We start from the raw sequence: 6,807 nt of genomic DNA, 5'->3' as shown, positions 1-6,807 counted from the left end.
GGATCACTGCCCGGATTCGGGAAATAGGGGGTGGGAAAGTCTGCCCCGCCAATTCTGGGGAGCAGCCGGGAGTGGGGGCTGGCCACTGTCAGGGCCTCGCGAACTGAGCGTTCAGGATCCTCCTTGCCCCTGGCCCCCCACATCCCGTCAACCTCGGATCCGGGAAGCCTGTCCCCAGTGCCTCTGGAGCCCATCCCCTTTCCTCCCTGCCAATGTTGTCCCTCTGGTGCAGGCTTTTTCTTTTCCACGCGTTTCTGAAATCGCCTCCTCTCCGGGCTAGCTCGCACCTTCAGGTGCCAGAGAGACCCTCCAAAACCCTGAGGTGAGCCTTCCAGCCACCTACAGCCTCGCCGCCTGCCAACACCCACGAGTCTGCCCCCAGACCACGCCCCAGGATCCCGCCCGACCACGCCCCAACGCAGCCCCGACCACGCCCCCGGGATGCCGCCGCGCCCTGACCACGCCCCTCCGCGTCAGAGGCTCTCGGGGAGTTCCCGAGGTTGCGCTCCCGCCACGTTTCTCGGCTTTGCTGCGCTCTGCCCGCGCAGCACCCCCAGCAGGGATGTTTCCTACGGCCCGGGACGCCCCCTGTGGTCCTCGCCCGGACCATTCGCGCCCACGATGAGGCCTGCGCCCGAGACCTCAGCCTCTCCTGGGCAGGGCCCGAGCTTGCTATCCGTGCAGCTCCTCCCGGCCCTCAGGGTTTGGGGCTCCTTACCCCGTGAAGGGCCGCCTGCCCGCAGGGCTCAGAGCTCAGGGCCTCCCCGATCCCGGCCCAGCCGCGTGGCCGCCTGGAGGCCCGCGAGCTGCAGCTGCGGCCCTGAAGATGCCGCACATTCTGCCCGGATTACTGGCCCTTTGGTACAAAGCTGGCTAGTGCTCAGCTGCCTCCCGAGAAGGTGAATGTAAATGTAATTTTTATGAACAGAGAAGCCATTAGCATGTAAATACTGAGCTAATTCTTGCTGCAGCTCGCCAGGAGTAGTAGTTCCCAGTGCGCGGCACCCGCATTTATCTACCGCAACCGCGTCTCTTCTGCTCCGCGAAATTGGGCTTCAATCTTTAAACCACCTGGACCTGGTTGAAACTGATCAGGAAGCAGAGCTGTCAGAGAAACTCCAGGACTCCGCAGTCCTCCGAAGGACAGTCACTGCGCCCTGGACCTCCCCTGACCCGCCCGATTCCCAGTCCTCTGGGTTAAGTCCACTGGTAACTGAGAGAAAGGATGACCAGGCTGTCCCCAGTTCCTAAAAGGCGCGTCCTTAGGGGACACTAAGGAGGGGGGCGGCGCTGAGGGAAAGGGCTGGGGGACAGGGCGATCGGCTAGGTTAGTATTCCGCACGGCCTCGGGGATGAGCAGGATTTATACAGGTCAGGACCAGAGATACCCAGTGAGGCTTCAGGATCAGATTTTGCTTAGGAATCAGTCATGTGGGGTTGAGATCAATTATGATGTCACTGTGAGGCCTGAGGAGCTGCCCCTGGGGAAGAGAGTATCTTAAGTCCTGGAGGAGTCAGATCTTGGAGACAATGGAAGGGTATTTAGATGACTCTTGGCAAATCTGGGTGGGCGCTCTCTCCTGAAAATATCTTGAAGACCGTGCTCAGCTTCCCACTGACTGGGGAGAGGACCAGGGAAGGCCTGGGGTGGAGAGCCTAGGACGAATCCCCAGGCCTCTGCACCACCCCAGCCCTGTGCAGAAGTCTTAACAGAACCATTGAATAAATCTGAGGCCTTTTCCTTCACCTCACAGAACTGGGCACTTGGCAGTGAGTCCAAGAGAAAGATCCAGTTAAAATAGCCCTCAGGTGAGCAGGAGAGAGATTTTCTCAAGGAAAGGGCACATGCAGAGAGGGTACGGTACCTCCGTTTGGGGGGTTTCATCTAGGTTTTACCTCGGATCTGCCTAGAGCCATGCTCCTTTTTACTCTAAGGCAAGGGTGTTGGGCACTGAAGAAGTCTACCAGTGGTCCCACTCTTGTGAAATAAAGAACAACCACTTAGCCCAAGATTTCAGGGACTCTGGGACTTAATGTTGAAAATGGTTGAGAGTTTACAGGGGGATATTTGGCTTCATATTCAGGGCAAACATGTTTTTGAATACCTTCTTCCCCACGTCCCAAGTGCCATGCTAAGCTCTCATTCTCATATCATCACAGCAACCCTAAGGAATAAGTATTGTTTTCCCTATTTTAGAGATCCAGAAACTGAAGCTCAGAACAATGGAATGACAAGCCCCTGTCATACAGCTTTTAAGGGGCAGGGGCAGAATTATAAGACGGGTCTTGACTTCAATCTTAGTAGAAGAATCAATTTTGATCATTAAGGAAAGTACGAAGTATTAGTTGGGTTTTGTGATGCATACAAGGACAAACAGGGACACGCCCTGCAGTTTAGTAAGCAGTGCTTTCCAGACGGGAATGACGAGAGTCCTGAATTGCCCTGTGCTGGTTCTGCTCTGTGATGAGAGGCCACCTCGGCTTTCCCCCGGCTCCTAGTAGATTCCACCAAGAGAGCGGGGCGTGGGGGAGCTGCCAGGCTAAAGGAGGCCGAGAGGACTTGCTTTTTCCTGTGCGCTTCCTATGGGCTTTCTACATGCTTCCGGTTTCCGGAAGCATCACGCGATCTCAACTTTCCAACTCATCGGCTGCTTTCTTTCCAGGAGCAGCTGCTGAGTCCAGAGTGCAGTTTCTCTTGCTTCCTCATGCACTCCTCCTCCACCCACCAGACACTAGCATTGGTTGGACTGATGCCCCACTCCTCAGAAGTTTGGGTCCCAGACCCACAGGGCCCCTCATCGCAGCTCGGGACCCGCGCACCAGCCGAGCAGTGCCCCTGCTCAGGTCTGTGTGTTAGCTCCAGGGCCTCTCTTAACTTTCTAAGTTTTCATAATTCCAACCACTTTCATTCTTTCAGTTCTAGGAGTGGTAGCTGCTTCCTGCCTTCATAATGCCTTATAGTTTTCTTCTCGCCCTTTCGCTTACCAGTTAACTTTTTTTTCTACCTACTTAACAATTCTTTAAAATAAATTTTCTCTGTTAAAACAACTGGTGTGCTTTCAATCTCCTAACTGGCCCTCGAGTCCCCATCATGGTGTTAGGTGTGATAATAGTGAGGACTCACCCTCACACTTCATTCCCAGGCCTGTGTGTATATGTTGAGGGGACAGACAGCACCATATGATGGTCTCTGATTCAAAGCATCCTCAGTATCCTGTAAGACAGAACCCCATGCCTTCGAAGTAGTGACTCCCAATAACTACTGTGCCTGGGTCATCAGGAGGCCATTCCACCTTTCTATTAGGTCAGCTGCTTCTGAGTGATAGGGTACGTGGTTAAACCCGTTAATCCTACAATTGTCAGCCCTTTGCTGCTTTTCTTTCAATGGGAGGTGACTTCCTTGGTCACAAACACTGTTGTGTGGAATATTAGGACCGTGAGTAAGGCCCTCTGCAAATCCATCCCTGGTGACACTTACAGAAACATGAGCAAGAAAGGCACATCCACATCCAGAATATATATATAGTCCACTGGGGACAAATCTCTAGCCCTCCTATTATGAGAAGGGTCCAGCAATATCAACCCACCAGTAGATGACTGGCTGGGGGCCCCCATGTAACCACCACCACAATCAGGATACAGAACAGCTCCATTGCCTCAAATTCCCTCATATTCTCCTTTTTTGTATTCGAACTCTCTTCCTAACCTCTAACCCCTGACAGCCACTGATCTGTTCTCCATCCCTGGACTCAAACGCTGTTTAACTTCCAACACTAGCTTCTTTCACTCAGCATGATGCCTTCGAGATGTGCCCACGTTGCCTGTATCATAGTTTGCTCCTTTTGCTGAGCTGTGTTCTGGGGTCTGGATGAACTACGGTTTGTTTATCCATTCGTTCATTTGTTTCTGGTTTGTGATGACTTATTAAAGTTGCTATAATATGCGTGTAAGGCTTTTGTGTGAATATATTTTCATTTCTCAAGAGTAAAGGGCCAGAAATGGGTCCCTTTGTTTTTTAAATCAGTTTAAATTGGATTGCTGTTACTTGAAATGGAAAACAACCTAGCAAATACACCTCCTAGGGCCTCAGGGTCATGTGCAGTGCCCAGGCATCGTATGGTCTCCAATCTTTAGTCATAAGTCCATGGTGGTATCAGCTGAGACTCTCAGGACCCCAGCACATGTGGTCCCTACTGACCTAGAGGCTCTGCTATTTCCATACCACTGAAGAAGTTGGGGTTCTCGGATGAAGCTGGGGCTCCCATCTCTAGGAGCTCTCTTCCTTGGTGTTATAAGCAGCCAGCCCTCTGAAATACTGCCCCCTTCTCAAGCATGGACAGCAAGTAGGCCCCACAGGGCCTGTGGTAGTTTTGAAAAACGTCCAAAAATTCTTTGACACTCCAGCCATCAAGAAGTGGAGTCTCATTTGTCTCCCCTTGAACCTAGACCAGCCTTGGTAACTCACTTCTAGTGAATAGAATGTAGCAGAAGTGATGTAGCGTGACTTCCAAGGCTAGATTAGAAAAGGCAATATGCTTTCGCTTGGCTCTCTCTCTTGGAATGCTTGCTCTTGGAACCCAAGCCCCATGCTGTGAGAAAGCCAAGCAGCCACACAGAAAGGCCATGTGTAGATGTCTTGGCCACAGGTCCAGCTGAGGTGCCAGCCAACAAGCAGCATCAACCAGACATGTGAGCAAGCCTTTGGTGATTCTAGCCCCAGCTGGAGATTCCGGGCCCAAGCTGACGCTGAACAGAGCAGAGATGAGCTGTCCCCATCTGACACCACCCAAACAGCAGATGTGTGAGCAAAATAGCGTCACTGTTTAACATTAAGTTTGGGGGGGAGGGGTTTATTATGCAGCAATAGATAAATGGAACAGGACCCCTCTTCCTTCCCCAGACTCTGTCCTCTGAGCCTTACTGCTTGTCACCTCTCCCCACTCCTCAGAGCACCCATCATAATCTCTTCAATGACATCAGCTTTGGGAAAACTAAAGCCAGAAAGGAGAATGTGGTAACTTGCTAGTTATGCCCGCAAATACCTTCTCTCCTTCCTCTATAGTAATGGAGTTTTAGTACAAGTTGTTCTGGCTCGAGACCACATTTCCCAGCATTCCTTGCAGCTAGCTATATCCGGTCGATTTAATTCCAGACAATGGAATGTGAGTGGAAGTGATGCATGCAACTTCTAAGCCTTGGCCGTAAAACATTGGGCCTAGGCTTTCCCAAACTCTCTCCTTTTCATGGAACACAGATAGGACGATGTCTTAGCTGCAACCATGCAGAAGTGGACAACGCTCTAGGAGATGAAGAACAACAGCACAAGAAAACCTGGGCCCCTGAATAACCAGGTGGAGCAGAGCAACTTGCCTATCTTGAACCTCCACTGCCCTTCTCTGGATTGGTACATGAGAGAGCAATAAACTCCTATTTCGTTTAAATGACTGGATTTGGGGATTTCTTTGTTATAGCAGCTTAGCCTCTATCCAAATAATACTTATCTCAAGCCCTGTGACTTAACCTTCCTTGAGTCAAGGGCATGCACAAGCCTGGCTTCTTCCCTAAAATGGGAAAACAAAAACACAGGGAGGAAAACTCTAACCAACGCTCAGAAAATTATCCTGCTATGAGATCTTTTCTAATGAAAGCCATATAACTGGTCCTGGCAAGGCAGCTATGGGAACCCAGAAGAGGGAGGACCTGCCTTCAGATGGAACTATTAGGGAAGACTCCTGCAGAGACTGTGGCGTTAAACTGAAGATAAAGTTTGGATGGGTGGAAATCGGGCGTGGGCAGTTCAGAGAAAGGGAAAGTAAGCTAAAGGGTAGAAGTAGGAAGGTACCAAATCCTTGGCAGGGAGGAGGATGTAGAAGAGAAAGTACAGAGTTTAAAGGTAGAAATAAATATAAGCCAATACTTTGGGGCTTAAATTCCACATGGCAAATTCATAGGTTTAGTATCCAAAAATATTTTTTCCTGTTTCTATTAGAGAACTGTCTGCAAACAGATCTTTACTTGATGAGAAGTTTAAACATAATTACATTTGGTATATTACATGCATATTTCATTGCTTTATTAAATCCTTCAAACAACATAGTCCTTGGAGGGATAATTAACCTCTTTAGAACATTACCTTGCAACAGAATGAATGAACCCCAGACTTCAGATAGTCTTGTGGTAAAGCATTACAGACTGCTTTAGTCTGTAATGTCCACAGTGATGCCATGTGATAGCGGTCTAAGGCAGCAATGGTAGTGGTGCCCAATTCACTCACTTCTACTCCGCTTTCTTCTGGTGACAGACCTTCTGGCCACAAGGAAGGGCATGTCAGCCAGGCTGGGCTACTGCCATTCCCCAGGCCACAGTGATTAGACCAGAGATGGACATGGGTCTAAGCTGTAATTTGTCAGCTTATAATCCCTTATATTTTTATTTTTTATTTTTTACGCCTACAGCACCTGGTCTTCCTAGGTGGTCTCCCATCCAAGTACTAACCAGGCCTGATCCTGCTTAGCTTCCGAGATCAGACGGGATTAGGCTTATTCAGGATGGCATGGCCATAGACTCTTCCCTAGGATTTATTCACAGGCAGGAAGAGAGGTTTTCAGGGTTATTTTATTTCCAGGACTATCAAGCTGGGTTTGCCCCATGGAGGAAGAGAGCCTGTTGGCAAAGACAAGCAGAGATGATAGATGGACAGAGACCTAATGGTGTCAAGTCACACTTTCAGGGTCCCTGCAGCAATTCCTCCAACCCAACGACCTATCCCGAGGAGCCTCTCAACTATCGAGCCAGTAATTTCCCCTA

The 6,807-nt window shown here is 50.0% G+C and overlaps 1 pseudogene; it reads right to left on the bottom strand.

Annotated features, from left to right (window-relative positions):
* Positions 1–6,446: 6,446 nt before the first annotated feature.
* On the bottom strand, positions 6,447–6,565 carry LOC120619429 (uncharacterized; annotated as a pseudogene).
* Positions 6,566–6,807: the final 242 nt, after the last annotated feature.

Source organism: Pteropus medius, unplaced genomic scaffold, assembly GCF_902729225.1.
Source record: "Pteropus medius unplaced genomic scaffold, Ma_sr-lr_union100, whole genome shotgun sequence".
NCBI lineage: Eukaryota > Metazoa > Chordata > Mammalia > Chiroptera > Pteropodidae > Pteropus > Pteropus medius.
Note: the sequence above shows the minus strand (reverse complement) of the source record. Positions and strands in the feature narration are given on the sequence as shown.